The sequence below is a fragment of the Notolepis coatsorum genome (genome assembly GCF_963971535.1).
Source record: "Notolepis coatsorum genome assembly, chromosome: 6".
In the NCBI taxonomy this organism is placed as follows: domain Eukaryota; kingdom Metazoa; phylum Chordata; class Actinopteri; order Aulopiformes; family Paralepididae; genus Notolepis; species Notolepis coatsorum.
This window is the reverse complement of record NC_140170.1, coordinates 175,504,734-175,531,180: the sequence shown is the minus strand read 5'-3', so window position 1 is coordinate 175,531,180 and position 26,447 is coordinate 175,504,734.

Below are 26,447 nucleotides of genomic sequence, written 5' to 3'. Positions count from 1 at the left end.
TCGCTGTCTTTCTTGAAGTAACAATTTATGTTCATATAGATAATAGATTTGATTTTATAGTGTATTTTTGATTGATTAGTAATAGTTATTTCAACAGTATCATAGCATTATTTAGAATGGCTAAGTTGACCACAGTTTGGCTTGACCTTTGCAAAACCTGATTAAGTTGACACACACACCCACACTCTATCTCACCCCCACCCAGGAACCAGTTTTGCCGTATACCTGATGAACGAGAGACACACACACACACACACACACACACACACACACACACACACACACACACACACACACACACACACACACACACACACACACACACACACACACACACACACACACACACACACACAACACACTCTCTCATGTGACATTTCAGTGACCACTGTCTAAACTAACAAGACAGGCTGGTTAGGTTAAGTGGACCACACACACATCGTCCCAGCTTGATGAATGACACACACACTCACACACACCCAGTATTGCAGGTGACCGAGATTAGAGCTCACACCCCCTCACCCATTAGAATCTCACGCAGACAGACCAAACCAGTTTACCAACTATTGGCAGGGGAGGACCAGACCCACTTGTGTATTGGAGATAGGATTTAAACAACATGTTGAGAACAGTAGAGAACTGAGTCTAGTCGAGGCTGGGTCATGGATGGACATTTTGTTACTATGCTGTGGAAACCTATGCTTGTATGCTGCATTAAATCACCTTTTTCACCAACTGAGCCATTGCCTCTGAAAACCATCTCCAGTCTGAATTCTTCTTGAAACCAGCGCTCACACTCAAATAATCTACTTCATCCTCTTTGTAGCCCAAGGTGGACTGCCCAAGGTGGACATCCCAATGGGGACTGCCCAAGGTGGACTGCCCAAGGCGGACTGCCCAAGGTGGACTGCCCAAGGCGGATTGCCCAAGGCGGACTGCCCAAGGTGGACTGCCCAAGGCGGACTTCCCAAGGCCCCACTAGTTGGGACGGTTTAGTGGAGCCTTTTAGGGCCATTGGCGGTAGTCTCCCTAGCCCCAGGCAGCATTTATTTATCTTAGTTTGTAATGCTAATACTAAAGAGAGTCAAGTGTGGCAGAAGCCCAGGACAGACAGACACAGGAGACAGACGTAATACAATAATGATAATAAATAAAGACAAGTAAAAGAAATCATCAAACATACTAAATTAACGGGGGCCTAAGTGGGGGAAGTGTGTGTGTGCCCACGGTCCATGTGAATGAGATGTGTGTGTTTCAATTACAGTATGTGTATGGGTGCGTGTGTCTAGCGTGCAAAAAACTCATGTGGTGTTAAATGTAAATGTTAGAGACTGTTGTTTACATGTGTGTGTACTAACCAGTCCAGGGGAGCAAGAATGAGTGGGAATTGAACGGGTAGCGACGCAGGGAATTCCGGGGTGGAGGTACGGTTGATGGGGAGAGAGAAGAAGACAACAAGCGTTAGTCCAAGAACGAGCACGGGAAAAAGCAAACGACGGAGAACGGGAATAATCAAAACACAAGAGAAACATATGCTAAGACTTGTAGAGACGTTTAGTTACACTAACCACAATGGTCAGTACGATCAAGTAGGGCTAGGCGATATGGCCAAAAATGATATCACGATAACGATATGATAATGTTATCATATCACTCGATATCGATAATTATCGATATTGTTATAAGTATTAAAAAAATTCTCTTTTCTTTTTTTTACAACAGTTTATTTTGCAGCAATTCTTTGTCGTTGCCGCCATCTTTAGTGTTACAGCCCCTCACACTCCAGTTCTCAGGCTGCAGCTGGTTTGAAAGCGAAGGTAAACAGGCTTCTCTGCTGGCTGTGGCTCCAGGGGAGTTGAATAGTTCTGGCTCTGCTAGTTTCTTTTCTATCTTTTGGCACTTTTTTGGTGGACAAACCACCGCACATGCACACCGTGACTCGCGACTGGAGACTAGCTCTGCTAGCACACATAGCCTACTGTGTACAGACGGTTTTAAACTGTATTTTAAATTAGAAAGCAAACAAAATAAATGGACAAGAGAAAAGGAAATCTCAATTTGGTCAGTATTGTCATTTGCCATTACTTTAAGTTGCAGGCAAGAAAGACAAATCTGTCCACTGTCTCTTGTATTAAAATGCCCTGTTGCAGGTCACACATTTTTAGATATATTTTTTATTATTATCGATCGATATCGATTATTAAAATATATCGCGATAATTATCGTTATCATTTTATCTCCCAGCCCTACGATCAAGCACTGAGGGATGAGTTGTCAGGTATTTTATGCAGCAGGTGCCTCTGTCTCAGGATACGTCCAGCTGTTCCGCATTGCGCCTGATTAGTCTCCACGGGACGTGACGAGGTGGAAGCCACAACAGTTTGCATACCTTTATTTGTGAAACTGTAAGTTAGCTTCCTCTAAGCTATATTGTGCTGTAGAAGTGTGGCCTACTGTGTGTCATCGTAGTGTGTCGAATAGTTAGTATTGGCATCAAGTGTTTTGCCTTGTGGCTTCCCCGCTGATGCCGAACCTCATGCCAGTGCTAAACGTAATTACTAACTATGCAGCCCCGCTAGTGGAGCGCTAGATGGCCAGGCAGGTCAGGGTTTACATCCCCCTCACACTATCGCCACCTGTCCTCCCCCGACACCTACTGTACTATCCAGTGAGGGAAGCTATTGAGCTATGTCTCTCCCTCCGCCCCAAAAGGGACATTTCCCCATTTCCTCAGCAATATATTGTACAAAATAAAGATTGTTATTCATTACACCTGTTGGGAAACACAGGTCAGTGAACAATGACCCAAAGGCATAGCCACAGCTAGCCCACAAAAATAACTAGTTACCAAAATAAGAGGGGAGGGGGACTGAATTGTTGTAGTCGAGGTGATTCCCAAGCCAAGGCATCAAGCTGGATTCTGCTGTGTAGGGGTTTGTTTGCCGTCGCAGATGATAAGCAGAGTAGAGGCATCTGTATGGCTTGAGACTTCCTTATCGGAACCAGTCTGTCATCACATATCTCCTTCCTGGTTTTATCTCCAGGTGCCGGCCCATGATGTCATTATTATTCTATAGGAATGATCAAAGGGAGAGTAGAGGGAGGGGAGAAGGGCAGGCACAAAAAGCAAAACAGACAATCCCACACATACACAATTAATCCAACTACATAGTTCCAGCTGTCCTGGATTAACACAATCACAGTCACTGTCAATGTTCTCAGTAGGGCCTTCGCACAACCTGGGGCAAAATGGCACTTCACACATCACAGAAACAGTAAATACACAGATAATGTCCTGTCAACCTGTTACACTACCATGATACCTTTTCGTAGGGGAAATGGTATTCTATGGAATGATCTCAAATGGTATTACAGCTCTGGGACTGGGTATAAAGAAAGGAACAAAGGCATATTGAGACAAACCAATAGCTTCATGGTTTTTGTAAAAGACTGGAGCAAATGCAGTATTTCCAATCAAATCTGATGTTTTCCAGTTCATTATGAAGACGTAAATATGATGCAGATCCGGCCTACAACCTTTGTTAAGTGTCACCTCTCTTCTCTCCCCTCCCGATCATTCACTGTCCTGTCAAATAAAGCAGAAATGCCCTAAATAATATACAAAATAATAATAATAAAGGTTGAATAATCTGTCTGAATTTTCAGCCTTGGATCTGATTGGTCCTGACTAGGAAGCATCTCAAAGTTGTGAATACCATTTGGTCATGTGACTTTCCCCGACGAGGACGGACCAAATGCACCAATAGAGATGGGATCACTCTGATGAATCACAATTAGAATCTGTCTATTTGCCAAGTATGTTTCACATGCAAATAATCTATCTGGCTTGGTGCTTGCTCACACAAAGAAGACAAAATCTACACAATATAGAATAATATAATAAAAAGAAATATCGAAATAAACTATTTTATTGACAAATAAGTAAACAGAGCTGTGTTGTTGTAGGTGCTGATGCAGACGGACAACGGGTTCAAATGGAATGTGAGTCACTGCTGTGCAGAAACAGCAGCATAATAAATATAATCTGTGAGAAGAGTCACTGCTGTGCAGAAACAGCAGCATAATAAATATAATCTGTGAGAAGAGTCACTGCTGTGCAGAACCAGCAGCATAGGGCTCTCGAGTGACGCACCACGTACTGCGCTGCGTCGCAACACGGCCGTCCTGGGTTCGACTCCCGGACCCGGCGACCTTTGCCAAATGTCTTACCCCGTCTATCTCCCATTCTTCCTCTCTCTCTCTACCGGACTGCCCGGTAGTAAAAACCAATAAAAACCTACCAAAAACATAATAATAAAAAAAAAGAAACAGCAGCATAATAAATATAATGTGAGAGGAGTCACTGCTGTGCAGAAACAGCAGCATAATAAATCAAATAAAAAAGATTTATTTGCTTTCTCAGTTCTCAAAGATACTTGAAAAACGTAGGACTTGCTAAAGGACAGCCAGGATGGTAACAGATCAACTTCTATGGCATTAATAGAGTTAGTAGAGGAATTAACAGGATGTATAGACAATAAGAAATATGCAGTGGGAATTTTCATTGATCTAAAGAAAGCCTTCGATATGATTGATCATGAGATATTGCTTACATTTTTTTTACATGTATGTATTTATTATTATTTATTTATTCATCTCTAAATGTGAACAAAACTAAATGTATGGTTTTTGGAAATCGTAAAATCAGTGCAGATGTTCAAGTGGAAATTGCAAATGTCATAATAGAAAGTGGGGATGTCCGATATTATCGGCCTACCGATATTATCGGCCGATATCGGCATTAAAATGTGATATCGGAAAATATTGGTATCGGTTAAAAAAATTATAATAATATATATATATTTTTTTTTTACATTTATATAATCTTTATTTACCCAGGCAAGCAAGTAAGAACAAATTCTGATTTTATTTATTGTCAAAAGTATGCATAATGTTGTGTTAATTCCACAACAAGAGATATGTAATGTTAATTACCTGAAATTATTCCATTTTTTGGGGGGGGAAACCCTGCATATATCGGTATCGGTTGATATCGGTTGATATCGGTATCGGAAATTAAGAGTTGGACAATATCGGTATATCGGTATCGGTAAAAAAGCCAATATCGAGCATCCCTAAGAGTATATGAATTTAAGTTTTTAGGTGTGGTAATTGACCATAAGCTCTGCTGGAAACCCAAAATAAAAAATGTGTGCACTAAGATAGCTAGGAGCACTGGAATTCTGGGTAAAATACGACACATCCTGAACCAAAAAACACTACACACTCTTATATTGCCATATTTAATGTACTGTGTGGAAGTTTGAGGAAATACCTATAAGAGCACCCTACAGAAGGTAAGTACACTGCAAACAAAAGCAATAAGAATAGTAAATCATGTTGGGTATCATGAGCATACTAATAGTTCATTTTTAAAGACACAAACATTGAAATTTATGGACATAGTGTGAGGGCTGGCCCAGTACTGCGTGCTTCTCAGCGTCAATCAACATCATGCACCTGAGATGAATTCCAATCAGCTCGTCGGGAGGACTCATATACGCTGACTGCAGGTCACTCGTTGTCTGGTCGTCTTGTCTCCACCGTCTACTGCCGTGTTCTCCCGTGGTCTCCAGTGCGAGTCGTTGGTCGCTTCCCTGCCGTCCCATGGATGTCCTTGCTGTGCACATCACACTCTTCATTTCCATGGACCCTTGCTTTCGAATTGCCCGTCGGCAGTACTGTTGGTGAGTCTTGAATAAGACTGTCTCTGAACGTTTCCACGTTTAGCACTGGACTCTGTGCCTTCGTTCGCCTTCGGGTGTTTTCCATATCCTTTGAAGATTTGTTTGATTCTACCACGTGTCACTGGACGCTGCCTTGCTTATTCCATTTGCAGTGGCGGCCGCTGGCGCTGGTGCCTTGTGGTTCGCAGTTCACGTTAATAGGTCGAGTTGAAAATGTAATGCTCTGAGATGCTCTGGAGCAATCTCTCTCTGTCTCTCGGATCAATCAAATCAAATAATTAACACATGTATGTTGTCATTTTAAACAACTCACCATTCATTCATTATGCATCAGCAGCAGCTAAATTAATGTTATAGTTCACAACACAGCAGCGCGTTTTGAATCGCTAGCCTATTAATTATCGTCTCAGCAAGCACATAGTCAATACTTTTTTCCGTAGCCGCATTTCGCGGAGACAGCTGTGTATAGCGAGAGAGAGAGAGAGAGAGAGAGAGAGAGAGAGAGAGAGAGAGAGAGACTCACTGTTTAGTTGAAACGTCCAGGGCAGGAGAGCTTGATAAACGTGTATAATCCACTGTTGAATGATGTATTCCAGACCACTGTCCACTGTCTCCAGACTGCATCCGCCATATAGCTTGTTAGCCAAGTGTTAGCTTGTTAGCACAACACAAGTACATTTCTTTGTCCATTTTTCCGCGTCGAACAGACTGCAAACTACCTGGCGTTCTATCGCCATGCTCTAAGACAAACTCTAACCTTAACCAACTTTGAAAGAGTGCCTAAGCTTAACCATCTAAAGAACTTGCAGTCACGGCACGCTCTGCTGCCTGCATTTCACAACAACACAACAACACAACTATCTCTCACCAACGGACCGGAATAAGCTAGAATTGGAACATTAGAAATTGGATTCGGCCAATCAGAGATCGTCTCTGTGAAATTCTGCTATGGAAAAAAATGCTACGGAAAAAAATACTGGCGTCGGCCAATCAGAGAGCGTCTCCGCGAAATGCGGCTACAGACATTCTTGACGCTACTGGCTAGACCGCTTCAAATCGCGCCCGGATTCCAACATAATAGTCATATTTCAACGCACAACGCGTTACGCACTGATTGGCTTCGACGGATACAGCGATCAAACCGTGACACGCACTCAGAGCGCTATTGCGTCTAGCCCGGGCCGAGAAATACAAAAAAAATAAAAGTGATGTCACTTCCTGTTCAAGAAAACGAGTATTTTTTTATTTTATATAATAACGTTATATTGTGCATTGGAAACACAAACATACTTAAAATGAGTAAATATTATTAATTTTAAACATGTTTATATTATTTATAGGGCTATAAAACAAAAAACTAAAAAGTTTTATTTTATTCTTCTTCTCTGATTTAACAGCAGTCAGCAGGTGGGTCGGCGCCCTTGCGCCCCTAGTGGCAGAGCCGCCACTGTCCATTTGGCATATTGACATCCTCCCTTAAAGGGGACGTTCCTAATTCCCTCAGTTACTGGACGCTGTTTGTTTTCTCACATCAATTGTCCTTAACACTTTGTATGCCACTCACGGCTATTCTCGAGTTTACGCCCCGACCGTTGAGTGCCACGCCCGAGTATTCTCGGGTATTTTTTTATTTTTTTTATTAGCGATCTGAAATCATATTGCATCACGCGAGCCTACCGTTGGAGATCCAGGGACCGCCGCCGCTCAGATCTGAAAAAAGCGCCCCCTATCGTCTCCCAGATGGTAAATCACCCTTTTGGAATGGACTCAATGAAAGTGAATGGGAGAACGGATTTCTGACTCCACATTCTACTTCTCACTGATGCAGCCGGGGTCTACCAGAGTTCATTCTGGAGCCTCTGAGCCGCGCGGATCATGAGTTCTACTGTATACACATTGGATCTATACACTTATTGATTTTTTTGAATGGTGATCAGGAATTGGAATATACCATTTGGATACCATCTGATGTCAGGTACGGAATCTATGTTATCAGTGTTAGGATAATCAGACTCGTTTTCACAGAGATATAAGCGTTTATGTGATATGTGATATAGCTGTTTTGACTGTAAAAGCGATCAGGAAATGAGAGCAGCTATTATCAGCGTGCGGCACGAACGTGCGTGCGCACACATACTATCGATCATCTAGCGTTTATTTGAAAACGATTCATAAATAGGCCGACAAATATCAACGTTCTGGAATATTCCAGGAAAAGGCGATTATCATAGAATGGGTTGTTTTTCCCCGGAAAACGGGTGATTTTCAAAATGCTATCAAATGGAAATGAAGCGATAAAAAACCAATCTGCCTTGCTAATGTTGACTGGAAAATGATTCTTTGATAAGCGACGGGCAGATTAGACACATAGCCATAATTTAAAACATAGATTAGGCGATATTAACGTTAACATTGGCGTGGATGGTGGCACTCAACGGGGTAAATAGGAAAACACAGCCCGGCACTGAAAGTGTTAAAGGAACGGTGTTGCAAATTCTGTTGTTCAAATAAATACGCCCTTTGTTTTTGGCTAACTCTGATTTACCTGTGTGTGTCATGCTGTTGGGGTTGCATACAAACCATAACACATAGTGAAATTCAGAACTGCACAAATTATGTTCAAAGCAAGAAATTATGTACTGCCAGGTAATATTAAAGGTTTGTGTATTTCAGTTTGTGGTGTAATCCTGTGGAATGGCTTAGATGAAGAAACAAAAATTAGCAAGAACATTGTACAAGGCGCTTGCCACTAGTGCAGGATATGCTGGGTTCGAGCCCAGCTCTCGGCGTTGCTACCAGCTTGGCTGGTCGTTCATACTAACACAATTGGCAGTGTTAGGGGTAGGAAGCTGGTGGGTGGGGATCGGACGTTGTGGACAGCGACTCCTACAGGTCGGTTGGTGCGCCTGCGCAGCAGAATCAGGGAGCGGCGTGACCCTCCCACGCAGACCCTCGCCGCTGAGAGATCGCGCTGTGCAGGTGAAAAGATCCGACGGCTGCCTCCTCGTGTACCGGAGTGGACACGTGATGCAAGGCTTCGTCCACATTGCAGCCGGCCAGTGGGAGGCATGGCCTAACAGCGTTCGAGACAGGGGAGGGTAGAATTGGACAATACGAAATTGGGATGGGAGAAAAATAGAAAATGGGAGAAAAAGTAGATACAAAAAATATATATATATATATTTTTGTTTAGTTAGGATGTCTGTTATCTGCTCCCATGTTTGTTTTTTTGCAGACATGGGAGATTTTTTAACCCCTGTCCCTGTCTCTCTGAGTGTATATATAGACATTCCAGTGACCTTCTACCTCATACTGGACATGAGCACCACCGGTCCCATGGATCAGCTTCATACCGCCTTCTGTCTGAGCTGCAGTGTCGAACCATACCTGCTCTGCCTCTACCTATTCTGAGTGGTTCTCCTGCCCCCCGGGGCAAATGGCCCTGAGCCATCGTTTTGTATCTCATCCTGTATACCAACGCTTGCAGTAGTTCTTAGTTCTATTTACTACTTAGACCCGTCTGGCCCAGTCTGAAAATTCCTGAGCTTGAACTTCATGGGTTTGTTATGACATATTAGTTACTGGGTATTTCAAAGTACCTCGTAGTTGGTACCATTTTGAAGCTAACAACTAGGGCTTTCCAATGATATAAAATACGTGTATGATTCTTGTAGTAGAAATATGCATAATTAACACTATTATAAACACTATTATATTCATATTAATTGATTGTATACCATATCCCTCCACTAGGACATGAAAGGTCATATTAAAGGTCACTTGCAGACATGCCTGTCTTTGAGTGTCAACAAGTAATGAAATGCAATGTCATGTTTACATTTACATTTACATTTAGTCATTTAGCTGACGCTTTTATCCAAAGCGACTTACAAGTTCTGTACGACAAGCCATCAGGAAGAGCACAACTCTATCAGCTGAGTAACAATGTTCATCAAAGTGTTGAGTGCTACAGTGTAGGTTAGTTTATTAGGACAAGTGCATGACAGTATGGTTAGTTAGGGTTAGATTTTTTTTTTTTTTTTTTTTTTTTTTTTTTTAATTCAGATAATGGTTGAAGAAGTGAGTCTTTAGTCGACGGCGAAAGATTGGACGTGTTTCGGCTGTCCTAACTGGGGTGGGTAGTTCATTCCACCATTGTGGGGCAAGGACTGAGAATAGGCGGCTTCTCTTTGATGACCCTCCCGGAGCTTGGATAGGAGTAGGTCTGAGGCGGCCAGAAGATGCAGAGCGTAGGGGTCTTGAGGGTGTGTAGTTAGAGACCATTGACCGGAGGTAGGCGGGAGCAGTTCCCTTTGCCGCACGGTATGCTAGGTCAAGGGCCTTGAAGCGGATTCGTGCAGCAATGGGGAGCCAGTGCAGGTCCCTAAGAAGTGGGGTGACATGGGCCGACTTCGGTAGGTTTGAGATCAGGCGGGCCGCTGCGTTCTGAATGAGTTGAAGAGGCTTAGTGGCAGTGGCCGGGAGGCCAGCGAGCAGTGCGTTGCAGTAGTCGAGGCGGGAGATGACTGTTGATTGGACGAGGAGTTGGGTGGCTTCTTTTGTCAGGAAGGGGCGTATCCTTCTGACGTTGCTCAGGAGGAATCGGCAGGTTCTGGTTGTCGCTGCGATGTGAGCAGAGAAGTTCAACTGGTCGTCGAGGACAACACCAAGGTTCTTGGCGGTCGGGGACGCGGTCACAGCTGCATTCTCGACTGTGATGGAAAGGTCGGTCAGGGGGGAGGATTTGGCCGGCAGGTGGAGCAATTCTGTTTTGCTTAGGTTCAGTTTGAGGTGGTTGGTCGTCATCCAGGCGGAGATGTCGGACAGACAGGCCGAGATCCGCTCAGAGACGTGGATATCTGAGGGAGGGAAGGAGAGGAAGAGTTGAGTATCGTCGGCATAACAGTGGTAGGAGAAGCCATGAGACGTGATAATGTTACCCAGTGATTTAGTGTAGAGGGAGAAGAGAAGGGGTCCTAAAACCGAGCCCTGGGGGACACCCGTCCGCTAAATTGAATTCTGAAGCCTGTCAATAACAAGTGTCATGTAATTTGTGAATAATGTGTCATCATGTGTTGACACAACATGTTGAATTCTGTGTCAAACTGATACGAGATTTGCTTTTGGGATAAGGAGCAGAGCATCCAAGCTGATTGGATTAAGGGTAATTTACATCATGAATCAGATGTCCAATAGCCCACGAGATAATTGAGACAAGGGTCATTGATTGGTTAAAGATCACTTTTATGATAAGGATGTCCCCCCTTTTCTGTTTGTTATAAAAGCTGATGTTATTGTGTGTTTTGGCAGTCTCTCCTCCAGGAGAACACTGGAGGTAGTCAGCTAAGAAACAGTGAATTTGCATAATTGTCACGACATTCTCATCATTATTATTGTTATTATTATTCATATGTAGTTGAACTTGAAGTTGTTGAACTTCAACTTGAAACAAACAAATGCATTTTACTGTACTTTACTCACATGGGACTAGAACAATTTGAGTGTATGACATTTAGCCAATCTTGTGGGCAATATAGAACAGATTAGAAATAGCATCTATTGTTCAAAAGTTATGAATGAATGAATGAAACTAAATATCATGAAAAATAGATTATTATAATTTAGACCCATATTTTTATTTTTTTATTATTTATTACACATTAAATTATTACATAAATAATGTGTGCGTTAAAATTTTTATTCAAACTTACCCCGTTCTCTTCCTCACGCCATGTCTTCCACCATGACCTCTTTACAAGCCCCTTCCCTGGGTAAACAATGATGAGAGCGGGGTCAGGGCCCTATTCCCCGTACCTGGCTAACTGAGTTAGCTGGATAATTTTCAGCATAGCTTGACTTAAGCCAGACATTTCCGTTCCCTGACGTCGGATTTTCTAAGTCGCTATGGCAACAGATCGAAAAGTTTGAACCTGCTCCAGAGCAGGTTTAGTTGAGTTAGCTGGATATAAGCTGGCCACTCCCTCGGAACAAAATGGCAGCTCCCTTCCTCAGAGATTGATTGATTGGAAATTTACAGATTGCAGAATGGGGTACAATACAGTACGGCTCAATACACACAATTGTTAAGGGGATGCAGACCCAGAGAAAGACTTTCGTCTTGTTTACATCAGGGTCCCCCATTTTCAATTCATAATGACATTTATGACATACATGACATACAGATATACAGATATATCATGACATTTATGACATACATGACATACAGATATACAGTACTGTTACATTTGTGACATACAAGATATGCAAATATACAGTACTGTTAAACAGAGATCCTAAAATATATATACGAGGGGGAGGAAACTGTACATTGGGAGGGGGTGGGTGGGAGGGGGTGTTTGGACATTTACGGGGGCCAGTTTCGAATTGCAGCCTCCCGTAGGTGCTCTTTGATCCCATTATACCATTCTGAATAATATTTTCGCAAGATGATTTCCAGAATGTATTGATTTCATAGAATGTGTGAAATAGGCCTATAATTAAAAACAATTAAAATACATTAAACTGGTAAAATAAATGCTTTTGAAATGTAAAATAATAGACCTAAAATTCTGATAAGAAATCATATTCAGCCTATGGATTTCCTATACTGCATGACACCTGTTTGAGCTGCGGGATGAGGCGCGCTTGTTGGAGAATGCGTCCCAGATCGCTGCCCACCTCCGATGCCGACTAGATATCAATTGAGGGGGAATACGCACAGCTATACCTACCTATTCGAAAAAAACATTATCTGCACTGACTTATATAAAAAATAAGTACAGATCACGTCTGAATGAATGTGGAGGATGATCTCCGAGGCGCTGTCTCCAAAATTAAACCCAGACTATGCCCATCCATCTCATTAGGTGAGTTGAACATTATAGCCTTCTAAATGAAACACGCTATATGTATTCATTTTATGGTTGTTTGATTATTGTGTTATTTTGTGTAGTTATTGTGCGTGTTAAAAGCCTCCAATGCATATGTGTGCGTGTGAACGTTTGCATGTTTCAACCACCTCTATATAATAGTGGGGGTCGCGGCTCTCTGACACCGTTATTTCGGGGGTCGTGGCCTGAAAACTTTAGGAACGATGTATTTATTATATTACATGATACCTAAGCGCATACAGTACAGATATCCTCATAAGTATCTATTAATTCGTATCAATTAGATATACTCTTTATCTTTGGGCTTGTTTTTGTATACTTATTCTGAAAGAGTTGAAATAATTATTTTCGCTAGCAAGATCTCATTTGATTATTCATTCCATTAAGCCTATTGCCAGCAGTTACATTTAAATAAATATAATCTGATTGATTGGGGTAATGAGGGACTTAAAATGTGCCTATAGATTATGCATTTAACTTGTCGGCGAGGCTATTGAGCCGTACTGTATTGTACCCATTCTGCAATCTTGTTAATAAAGTTTTAAATCAATCAATCAATCAATGCCGTTATAAAATCAGGATTTATGCGATCAACACCTGCTGTCTTTTCAACTGAAGCGGCCGCGCGCACTTATCCTGGGTATCAAGTCTGGTTCGAATGAACGAGACTGAATCAGCGTTCGAGGAACAGGGAAATCCCGGATTCAAACATCGGGTTAGTTGAATCTGGATAATGGGACTTTTGATCGACTTAGTTGAACCAGGTACGGGGAATAGGGCCCTGTGGGCTAGCTTGTTGTAAGCATTAGCCGGCCGCAGCTAGCCTTGGAGATAGCTGAGCTAATCAATGCCTGCCGGCTGGAAGGTTCATATCTGGGCATGCGGGCCGTAGCAACCCGGTCACACTCGGTCCGTTCTGGACCGATCAAATTAAATATATTATATATAGAATATGACCCAGTAATGAATAAACAAATAACAGCAAATACAGTATTTGAAAACATTGTTAGGCTGAGTAAGATCCGTAAATTATCCCTTGGGAAACAGCGTGCAGACTGGTACTAGCGTATTGAATGAGCCCTCTTGGCAGGTTTCTTTTTCGCTCGCCTCGCTGCTTTTAGAAACAAGCTTTTGGAAATGAAAATATTACCAAATTCACAGCAAAAACATCTCAAACACTAGCAACTATCAGAAATCTATAATATGTTGAACAACAACGTTTAACAACGTTAAATCAGTACTTACACGATCGCCTCAAAATGAACGTGGAGAGTGTAATTCCTGGGAAGAATTCCAGAAATGATGCGGTCTCTCTCATTGGTCTCTCTAAACGTCAATAGACTTTTCCGACCAATCTCCTGGGATTTAGGGAGGGACTTAGGGAAAATGGCGACCACCAAGAAAACTGCACGTTTCTCACGTTTCTGGGAGTGTTGAAATGGTGTCAAACGGGGCTCTAATTTTAATGAGAGTAAGTCACTGCGCTCCGCCGGCGACACGTCTCGGTCTCAGAGGGTTTCACAATTTTCTTATATACATTGATTCTATTGTCACCATGTATTTTATATATATGCTTATTACATGTATTTATTGCTCCTATGTCTGCCCCCACTACAAACACAGGGACTCTCTAACCCCTGTCCCCATCTCCATATTTCTCTGAGTGGGTGTATCGTAGTGTTGGCCAAGGTGGTGGCTGTCTCGGGGTGATGGCCAAGGTTGCAGTGACTGTTCTACCCCCACATTGGTTATGAGCACCATTGAAATGGATCAGCTTCGACTTCCGGTTTGCGACGTTCTGGTGAGCAGCCACATGAAAGAGCTCCCGGTCAATGAATATCAAAAAAAGGAAGTAAAACAATTCAAAACTAAATAAAAAGTGAAGATTCGAGGACAAAAGAAAGAAGGAAGAATGAACATGAGGACAAATGAAAGAAAAGCAACCCCAGATGAAGTAAATACACAGATGGAAAAGACTCAACACGAGGCAATGATTCAACAGGTAGAACAAGCTAGCGGGACGCTGAATGTCAGTGCAGAGAAGCTACACGCTAACATACAAACTAGCTTACAAGCTAACATAGAGGCTAACCAGGCCACCACGCAGATTGGATTAGGAGCAATGCGGAGCATACAATGATTATGTAACACTGAAAAATCCAACGGAGGTGGCAATGAAGCGTCGGAGCTATGTAGAAATAAATAAAATTCAGGAAAAGAAAGGAACCAGGTCCCAACAACGTGCAGGAGGCGGCGAGGGACACGGCGCGGAGAGGATGGAAGGTGCCAGGAGGGGAAGGAGAGAGGCCTACGCTGACGCAGAGGATGGAGAGGGCGCGCAGGTGGACCAGAACCGAGAGACGAGGACGAGGAGAGGAGGACGGGAGGAGGAAAAGGGGGGACCTGAACCTATTCAAAGCAGATCAACTATGAAGAACGACAAAGGGACACGAGAAAGGGGCATGAAGGCCCACGGTGATCCAAAGAAAGATACAAGACAAAATCAACGTGGAGAGTACCCAATACAAATTACAAACATACACACGGGGGACCTGGGGATGAGAATAGATGCAACAGAGAAAAGATAATTGAACAGTTACCCCAAGAAGTATAAGAAAACTATAACACCAGAATTTAGAATAATTAACACTATGATTTACAATACACACGTTATAGACAAACAATTAGAATTTTCTTTTTAAAGGGGACATGCATTATAAATGGCTTTTTTCTGTGTTTAGCATGGTTTTATAGTAATACGGGTTAGTATCAGGCCATGATTACACCATTGAATACAGAAACGTTTTTGTTGCTGAATGATTACGTTTGCATATCCTAGTTAAAAAGAAACGCCGTTTTGGCAGGAAAACGCGTTGTCCTACTGGCACTGCTGAAAAGGTGTTTTCGTTTTGGAAAATCATCAAAACTCGCCGACAACGTGTCATGTAATCTGCGTGAGCTGGATACTGAGCCGTTTTGCCCAATGCCCATGCGCAGTAGAGACCAAGGCCAAATCCTCCGCCTCCCAAACCCATGTCATGTCAACAAACCAGCAGCCACGCAAGAGTCGATTGCATGAGCAGCTCAGAGCTCCTCTTTCAACATAACAAGCATTAAACAAAATGGCCCAGTCATCTATTCACTTTTGTTTAATACATGAGGTGTTGTCTCTAATGTTATCTAGCTACTGATAGCTCCTTATATCATCAGTGTTGTGCTGGCTAGCTACGTGAGCTAACGTTAGCTACCTACCGTAGCTACCTAGCTACCAGACCCTGTTAGCTCAGAGCTCCTCTTTCAACATAACAAGCATTAAACAACATAACAAGCATTAAACAAAATGGCCCAGTCATCTATTCACCTTTGTTTAATACATGAGGCGTTGTCTCTAATGTTATCTAGCTACTGATAGCTCCTTATATCATCAGTTTTGTGCTGGCTGGCTAACGTTAGCTACCTACTAACGTTGAGACTAAAACGCCGCTCTTGGTGGTCAATTGTGTTGAGTTAGTTTTGTTTCATCAACAAATGAGGCAGAACACACAGTGAATGTATCCGTTTTGTTTATTGCACTTTTATTGCACTTTCTTTGCTGAAAAATAAATGCTACGTTGGCTAAATGGCTCACGTGAGGCATTTAAAGATGGTGGACTTGTTGATTTTTTGCAGGAAGTGTATTGGCACATTTAACTTTTTTGATTGGTTGAAAATTGCCTTCATGTTCGCCACCTACTGCCATATTATAGAAATATTATATTATAGAAATTCAAGGGACCCATGTTAGTATATATATTGTTGTTATTTTTTTGTATCCACTCTTTCTCCTCTTTTTCTATTTTTCTCCCATCCCAATTCCGCTGTGCCAATTTTCCCCTCCCCTGTCTCTCTTGAACGTTGCTTGCATATGCCCCCCACTGGCCAGTTGTAGGGAGGATAGAAGCCTTGCATCACATGTCCCCTCCGCGTCATTACTTTTACCAACCCAGTTCCGCGTTGCGTTCTGCGGTCTGATTGGCCACTGACGTTTCTGGTCATGTGACATCTGCGCCAATCGTGTGACGCCTGTTTCTATCACCGGTTAAGCTTAGGCACTCTTTCGAAGTTGGTTAAGGTTAGAGTTTGTCTTAGAGCAGGGCGATAGAACACCAGCCCTGATTCCAAACTCTAACCTTAACCAACTTCGAAAGAGTCGCCTAAGCTTAACCAGTGATAAACTAGGCTTTAGGTAGTTTGCAGGCTGTACGAGGCGGAAATAGGTGCAGAAACAGGCGTCACGCGATTGGCGCACATGTCACATGACCAGAAACGTCAGGGTTAGGGTTAGGGTTAGGGTTCGCAGAACGCGAACGCGGAACTGGAAATTGGTAAAAGTATAGCGTCCCCTCCAATACATGTGGAGGCAGCCTGTCACATCTTTTCACCTGCCAGCGAGGACTCTCATTGGCGAGGTGTAACATGTGGGAGGCTCACACTACCCCCGCCATTTCCTGTCTCTGCTGTGCAGGCGTCCCCAACCTACCTATAGGAGTCACTGTCCACAACGTCCAGATTACCACCCATCGACTTCCACTCGCTAACTCTGCCAATTGAGTTAGTATGACGGCTGGCCCAAGCCGGAGGCAACGCCGACAGCCGGAGTCGAACCCGGTGTCTCTTGCATTGGTGACGAGCGCAGTGTCCGCTGCGCCACCCAGCCGCCCTTATTGTTATGTTATTGATGTCATTGTAAGTATTGTCTCATTGTAAGTATTGTCTAAGACGTTGTATGTCTTATAAATGTTAAGAAAAAAATGTAAGAAATGGATCAGCTTCATACCGTCTTCTGTCCGACCTACAACCTCTAAACCAGACATGGGCATTGTACGGCCCATGTTGCTATAAGATGATGTGATGTCTTTAGAAAGCTAAGAAAATCCTTGTTTCAATAGTATATGAAACTCAAAATGCCCTTTGTTATTAATGTTTCACATTTTGTTTATCATTTTGGAAATAAATTCTATTTGAATAAATGTTATTTTTGAAAGCTAACCTCACCTTTTTCATTGCCAAATAATAACATACACTCTTACCAGGGGTCAAAACAATGCCATTTACTCATTTTTATATAGAAATAAAATGTATTATTATGCATAATTGAGTTTGGAATTTTGGCCCGGCCCTCCAACATATTTTCAGTTGCTCATTCGGCCCCCTGGGAAAAATAATTGCCCACCCCTGCTCTAAACCATGCCTATTCTAGTTCATTTCTGGGTTAAGTAGGCCTACTTCTATTCCATTCACATATATGCTTACTACATGTATCTATTCTATTCACATATATTATGTGCTTACTACATGTATCTATTCTATTCACATATATGCTTACTACATGTATCTATTGCTATGTCCGCCCACCACAAACACGCAAATGGTCTAACGCCTTTCCCAATCTCCCTGTCTCCCTGTCTCTCTGTGAGTGGATGTCTCGTGGTGATGGCCAAGGTTGTGGATGTCCCGTGATGATGGCCAAGAGGATGCGATCCTCTCTACGTTGCCCCCATACTTCAAATGGATCCGAACAGAATACATACTCATGTGCAAACAGAATATGACTGATATTTTGAGCTCCGAGCCTTGATATTTAGCCTTTATCCTATTTTCATACTAGCGCTCATTTCCCTATGCTTTTTCTTTTGTTGTTGTTGTTGTTCTTAGCTCTATTCTATTAAAATCTTTAAAAAATTGTCTTATGTAACCCAGTTGCTATTGCATGTACATATTTGTGTTTTATTACAAGCTAGACAGTGTGTACCATGCTTCTCTGCGCTTCATCACTAGTGCCAAGGGCTTACTCACCATTGTGTGCTTTACCAAATGGTAGGATGGACCTCTCTGTACGTACGGAGGAAATACACATGTTTGTTTTTATATATAAGGCCATCCTAGGGAAGCTTCCCCTATATCTTTCCAATCTAATTAGCTTAGCCTCTAGCAGCTACCATACCAGGTCCACAAGATGGCTACTAAAAAAAAAAAAAAAAAAACGAGAATACACACTGAACTAGGAAGAACAGCTTTTTCAAGCTTCGCACCTTGGGCATGGAATGGGCTACAGGACCATATCCACTTAGATACCCTGGTTTCTCTCGCTGAATTTAAATCTGTATTACATAACTTCCTACAAGAAGAATGTCACTGCTTTCTGTAGTTGGGTCCCAACTGCAAAACTGCAAAATTACTGTATTACCCTGTATTTTACTGTCATACACTTTTACTATTATGTAGACTATTCTGTTTTTGTGTTTACATGTGATGTATTGTATATTGTATACATGCACTTTTATTATGTTCTTGTGTGATGTACCGCACATTTTATTGCTGTCTGATATATTGCAAATGTTATTGCTGTCATCTTGGCCAGGTCTCCCTTGCAAAAGAGATCTTGTATCTCAATGGGACTTGGACCTGGTTAAATAAAAGTGAAATCAAATAAAAAAAATATGTACATACATACCAACTATTTCGCCTGTTTTATTCTCCACCCATCGATCATCCATAGCAACACTACTATCACCGACATCCAAGAAGGGGGATCCCCCCTTGAACAGCCATTCTAAGGTTTCTCTCCTCCACATTGCCTGTGGTGCTTTTTTTCTATTGCTAGGTTTTTTGTGAGTTTTTCCTTACCTTTGCTGGGGTGTCTGGGAGTGTTGCATTTATTTATTTTACATTTATTTGGGATTTCATGGTGGGTTTTTTGTTCTTGATTTATTGCGATGTTTCTTCTTGACTTTAAAGAAGACTTGTCTGGCCCATGGGGACATTAACAAATAAATTTGATTTGATCTGTACAGAAAGAGCTGCATAATAAATGGGATGTAAGAAGAGTCACTGCTGTGCAGAAACAGCAGCATAATAAATAGAATGTGAGAGGAGTCACTGTTGTATTTGCGGGGGTGGAAACATCTTTGCTATACAGGATGTGTTGCAGTATTGCACTTGAGGATGCAGTGATGTAAGAGTTATTTACAGAATATATACAGAGGTAGAGGAGATGCAGTTGTAGGATGTGAGGCTTGCTGTGTGGAGGAAGGCCAGAGGATGAGTTGTAGAGGTCCTGGAGGGTTGAGTTGTAGAGGTCCTGGAGGGTTGAGTTCCAGAGGTCCTGGAGCGTTGAGTTATAGAGGTTCTGGAGGGTTGAGTTGTAGAGGTCCTGGAGGTTTGAGTTGTAGAGGTCCTGGAGGGTTGAGTTGTAGAGGTCCTGGAGGATTGAGTTGTAGAGGTTCTGGAGGTTTGAGTTGTAGAGGTCCTGGAGGGTTGAGTTGTAGAGGTTCTGGAGGGTTGAGTTGTAGAGGTCCTAGAGGGTTGAGTTATAGAGGTTATGGAGGGTTGAGTTGTAGAGGTCCTGGAGGGTTGAGTTGTAGAGGTGCTGGAGGTTTGAGTTATAGAGGTTCTGGAGGGTTGAGTTGTAGAGGTCCTGGAGGGTTGAGTTGTAGAGGTCCTGGAGGTTTGAGTTGTAGAGGTCCTGGAGGATTGAGTTGTAGAGGTCCTGGAGGGTTGAGTTATAGAGGTTCTGGAGGGTTGAGTTGTAGAGGTCCTGGAGAGTTGAGTTCCAGATGTCCTGGAGGGTTGAGTTGTAGAGGTCCTTGGGGATTGAGTTATAGAGGTCCTGGAGGGTTGAGTTGTAGAGGTCCTGGAGGGTTGAGTTCCAGAGGTCCTGGAGGGTTGAGTTCCAGAGGTCCTGGAGGGTTGAGTTGTAGAGGTTCTGGAGGGTTGCGTTCCAGAGGTCCTGAGGGTTGAGTTATAGAGGTCCTGGAGGGTTGAGTTCCAGAGGTCCTGGAGGGTTGAGTTGTAGAGGTCCTGGAGGGTTGAGTTGTAGAGGTCCTGGAAGATTGAGTTGAAGAGGTCCTGGAGGATTGAGTTGTAGAGGTCCTGGAGGAGTGAATTGTAGTGGTCATGGAGTTTGAGTTATATGGTTATGGAGGTTTGAATTATAGAGTGCACAGAGGGTTGAGTTGTAGAGATCCTGGATAGTTGAGTTGTAGAGGTCCTGGGGGGGGGGGGGCTTAAGTTGGATAGTTCCTGGAGGGTTGAGTTGGAGAGTACCTGAAGGGTTGAGCTGTAGGGGTCCTTGGGGCTTGAGTTCCAGAGGTCCTGAGAGTTTGCATTGTAGAGGTTCTGGGGGGGTTGAGTTGTAGAGGTCCTGGAGGTTTGAGTTGTAGAGGTCCTGGATGGTTGAGTTGTAGAGGTCCTGGAGGGTTGAGTTGTAGAGGTCCTGGAGGGTTGAGTTCCAGAGGTCCTGGGGTGGGGTTGAGTTGTAGAGGTCCTGGGGTGGGATTGAGTTGTAGAGGTCCTGGGGTGGGGTTGAGTTGTAGAGGTCCTGGGGTGGGATTGAGTTGTAGAGGTCCTGGGGTGGGGTTGAGTTGTAGAGGTCCTGGGGTGGGGTTGAGTTGTAGAGGTCCTGGAGGGTTGAGTTGTAGAGGTCCTGGGGTGGGGTTGAGTTGTAGAGGTCCTGGAGGGTTTAGTTGTAGAGGTCCTGGAGGGTTGAGTTGTAGAGGTCCTGGAGGGTTGAGTTGTAGAGGTCCTGGAGGATTGTCAGGTTGCAGCCAATGATCATCTCTGATGTCCGGATTATGCCTCTCAGACAGGCCCCTGCATGTGTGCAACCGATACCAGCAGGACAGAGAAGGTAAATGACCACTGAGTGAGTCACCTAATGCCATGTTTTGGCAAACCAAGTAACGTTAGGCTAATGGATAGCATTATAGGCTAACATAATTTGTTTTGTTTTCACTAAGGTTGGGTTAACGTTACTTGGACATACTGTGTGTGGGCAAAAAGAACAAACCTCACTAAATTCACTATCACAGGTGGACAGGAAATGTCCTGTGTTATACTGTTTTGCTTTTTACTAAAGACTGTTTTTTTTTTTCTTTTTACTAAAGTCTGACTGTGCCCCAGGTTGTGTGACGGCATTACTAGGAACATTGACATTGACTGTGATTGCAATGATCAGGGGAAACTGGAACTATGTAATTGGACTAATTGGGGAGAGGCCACAGGATTTTGTGTGGGATTGGCTGCTGTGTTCTTGTGCCTGCCCCTCTCTCCTCCCGCTGCTGTCCTATCCACTTCCGGGATTCTGAAATCAGGGAGGAGATTGCGGGGGGAGCATATGAATGAATGTGGACGAGAGCCGTGATGTAAGTGGTTGCCAGTGTCCTTTCCAGGGGCGAGCTTCGGTGGCCAGTGTCCTTTCAGCCGAACAGGATAATGAAAACATTATCCCACTAAATGGCCAGACGCGTCTTATGGCGACATCTACAATTACCTCATTGAGTCTCCAGGTAGACGAATGTTTATATTTAAGTGCAGCGGTCTGTAGCCACTCATATTACCACCGAAGCTCTGCCCTCTGATGGAACAGTCCACATTAATTCGTGCGTCATCTCGCGTCGTCCAGACTCCATGGGCAATCTGCGCATGTCCATGCAGAATAGGTGCTTTAAAATGGGCTTTTTCTCTGCCGATTTAGTTCTGATCGATTAGGAATGGGTCACGCCGTGTTCAGGAGAGTGAGGCGCATAAACGTCTATTCGATCATGTCTCTAGCACCCCCACAGCCGTATCGGCAACCACTTACATCACGGCTCTCATCCACATTCATTCATATGCTCCCCCCGCAATCTCCTCCCTGATTTCAATGTAACGCGGAAGTGTAGTGGTCTATAGGAAGATAATGACATCATGGGCTAAGCTTTGAGATAAAACCAGGAAGGAGATATGGAATGGCAAACAGGTTGCAACAAAGAAGCCTCATGCTATACTGACGTCTGCCCTCTACACATCATTTGCAATGGTTCTCCAGCCTCTACAACTCCAACGTTTCTCCAATCCAGCCACTACAGAGCAGAAACCAAACGCCTTGGCTTGGGAATCACCTCTCCTACAACCCCCAAGCTAAGTAGCTTTCTTTTCTGCTCCCAAGTTTGGTGTTGGATATTTAACTGTGAACAAATGCACCACTCATTCTGTCTCCTTTGTCAGGTGGAGAGCTCCGTAGCAACCACCTTCAACTCAGCAAGACCAAAGAGGCCCCTTACTCCCATCACTATCTGGAGACCTACACGTTCCTGGGAGTAAACTGAACAGTAAACAACACCAAGGCCATCTACAGGAAGGGGCACGTCCGGCTGTTCTTCCTGTGGAGATTCAGATCTTTCAACATGTGTAATAGGCTGCTGCAGTCATTTGACCAGTCTGTGGTAGCCTGTGTGCTCTTCTTCACTGTGGTAACCTCAACTCAAGAGACACTAACAAGCTGAACAAGCTGCTTAGTCGAACTGGTCAAACTAGAGGTGGTGGCAGAGAGAAGGATGAGGATAAAGTTGGATGCTGTACTGGAAAACCCCTCCCAGGAGTCAGCCATGATGAGGAGCATAGACTTATCCCCACACACCACAAACCGCCTCTGCCAGTCCTTGGGCATGGACTGCTACCAATAGTTGGAGAACTGACGGCTGGAGAACTTGAGAACTGTTAAGGACTGTCTGACTCTTAATACTAAACACTGCAGGGACTGTGGTGCAGTGTGCTACTACGATATATACCATGTATACTATATTATATATTATTATTGATTTAATTCTGCCATTATATTCTACTCTATTATTACTATTTATATTATTATCTTGTTCTGTCTGTGCCTCCCGTACCCCCTCCCACACGTCGCAATCACACCTGCATTTCCCCACAAGGATTAATAAAGGAACACTTGACTTGACTTGCTTGATCCAGATGCAGAATCAGCCAGTGGCTGTTTTCCCTGCACACACTCAGTCCCCCTCGTATTACGCTAGCCAGTTTATTTTGTGGGCTATCTGTGGCTGCTCTCGCCTGCGGGTTATTATTTGTTGACCTGGGGTCAGCTTGTTTTTCATTCCCCCCTTCCCATAGCATAGGTTGGACTACCCAAGGCACCCCATTAGTCAGGACAGTTTAGGGGAGCCCTTCTGGCTGTTGGCGGTAGTCTTCTTAGACCCAGACAGTGTTATTGTCCTGTATTATAGTGTCTGGAAGATTTGCGAAAGTTTGCGAGTCAAGCTCAGTGTTGTACATGTAGTACTATCACAGATTTGTGCTGTGTGTTAGCCTACTGTGTGTTAGCATGCTGTGTGCTAGTGTGGTGTGTGTTAGTGTGCTGTGTGTTAGCCTATTGTGTGTTAGACTACTGTGTGTTAGCCTACTGTGTTTTAATGTGCTGTGTGTTAGTGTGCTGTGTGTTAGCCTGCTGTGTGTTAGCCTGCTGTGTCTTAGCATGCTGTGTGTTAGACTACTGTGTGTTAGCCTGCTGTGTTTTAATGTAAGATCAGATAAGATAATCCTTTATTAATCCCCAAGTTCTCCAACTATTGGTAGCAGTCCATGCCCAAGGACTGGCAGAGGCGGTTTGTGGTGTGTGGGGATAAGTCTATGGCTGAACATGCTCCTCATCATGGCTGACTCCTGGGAGGGGTTTTCCAGTACAGCATCCAACTTTATCCTCATCCTTCTCTCTGCCACCACCTCTAGTTTGACCAGTTCGACTAAGCAGCTTGTTCAGCTTGTTAGTGTCTCTTGAGTTGAGGTTACCACAGTGAAGAAGAGCACACAGGCTACCACAGACTGGTCAAATGACTGCAGCAGCCTATTACACATGTTGAAAGATCTGAATCTCCACAGGAAGAACAGCCGGACGTGCCCCTTCCTGTAGAGGGCCTTGGTGTTGTTTACTGTTCAGTTTACTCCCAGGAACGTGTAGGTCTCCAGATAGTGATGGGAGTAAGGGGCCTATTTGGTCTTGCTGAGTTGAAGGTGGTTGCTGTCGCACCGCCCTACGGAGCTCTCCGCCTGACAAAGGAGACAGAATGAGTGGTGCATTTGTTCACAGTTCAATATCCAACACAAAACTTGGGAGCAGAAAAGAAAGCTACTTAGCTTGGGGGTTGTAGGAGAGGTGATTCCCAAGCCAAGGCATTTGGTTTCTGCTCTGTAGTGGTTGGATTGGAGAAAAGTTGGAGTTGTAGAGGCTGGAGAACCATTGCAAATGATGTGTAGAGGGCAGACGTCTGTATAGCATGAGACTTCTTTGTCGCAACCTGTTTGCCATTCCATATCTCCTTCCTGGTTTTATCTCAAAGCTTAGCCCATGATGTCATTATTTTCCTATAGGAATGCTATAGGACAGCAGCTGGAGGAGAGAGGGGCAGGCACAAGAACACAGCAGCCAATCCCACACAAAATCCTGTGGCCTCTCCCCAATTAGTCCAATTACATAGTTCCAGTTGCCCCTGATCATTGCAATCACAGTCAATGTCAATGTTCCTAGTAATGCCGTCACACAACCTGGGGCACAGTCAGACTTTAGTAAAAAACAAAACAGTCTTTAGTAAAAAGCAAAACAGTATAACACAGGAAATATCCTGTCCACCTGTGATAGTGAATTCAGTGAGGTTTGTTCTTTTTGCCCACACACAGTATGTCCAAGTAACGTTAACCCAACCTTAGTGAAAACAAAACAAATTATGTTAGCCTATAATGCTATCCATTAGCCTAACGTTACTTGGTTCGCCAAAACATGGCATTAGGTTACTCACTCAGTGGTCATTTACCTTCTCTGTCCTGCTGGTATCGGTTGCACACATGCAGGGGCATCAGAGATGATCATTGGCTGCAACCTGACAATCCTCCAGGACCTCTACAACTAAACCCTCCAGGACCTCTACAACTCAACCCTCCAGGACCTCTACAACTCAACCCCCCCAGGACCTCTACAACTCAACCCTCCAGAACCTCTACAACTCAACCCTCCAGGACCTCTGTAACTCAACCCTCCAGGACCTCTACAACTCAACCCTCCAGGACCTCTACAACTCAACCCTCCAGGACATCTGGAACTCACTCTTCAGGACCTCTACAACTCAACCCTCCAGGACCTCTGGAACTCAACCCTCCAGGACCTCTACAACTCAACCCTCCAGGACCTCTACAACTCAACCCTCCAGGACCTCTACAACTCAACCCTCCAGGACCTCTACAACTCAACCCCCCAGGACCTCTACAGCTCAACCCTCCAGGACCTCTGGAACTCAACCCTCCAGTACCTCTACAACTCACTCTACCTCTGGAACTCAACTCTCCAGGACCTCTACAACTCACTCTACCTCTGGAACTCAACTCTCCAGGACCTCTACAACTCAACGCTCCAGGACCTCTACAACTCATCCCCTGGCCTTCCTCCACACAGCAAGCCTCACATCCTACAACTGCACCTCCTCTACCTCTGTATATATGCTGTGTGTTAGCCTACTGTGTGTTAGCATGCTGTGTGCTAGTGTGGTGTGTGTTAGTGTGCTGTGTGTTAGCCTATTGTGTGTTAGACTACTGTGTGTTAGCCTACTGTGTTTTAATGTGCTGTGTGTTAGTGTGCTGTGTGTTAGCCTACTGTGTGTTAGCCTGCTGTGTCTTAGCATGCTGTGTGTTAAACTACTGTGTGTTAGCCTGCTGTGTTTTAATGTAAGATCAGATCAAATAATCCTTTATTAATCCCCTTGGGGAAATTCAGGTTTCAAAGCAGCATCGGGGGGGGGGGGTACAGTGGGGGGGGGGGGGGGGGGGGGTGTTGGGGGGGTTTACAGAGGTTCACAGTCTGATAATATACTAGTTTCAAGTTTCAAGTTTCAAGTTTCTTTAATAGTTGTCATACAGAAGTACAGAATACTTTTATACAAAATGCTTCTTACTGTTGCGCTCCAGAGACTGTGCAAGACAAGATAAGTATGAAATAAAATAA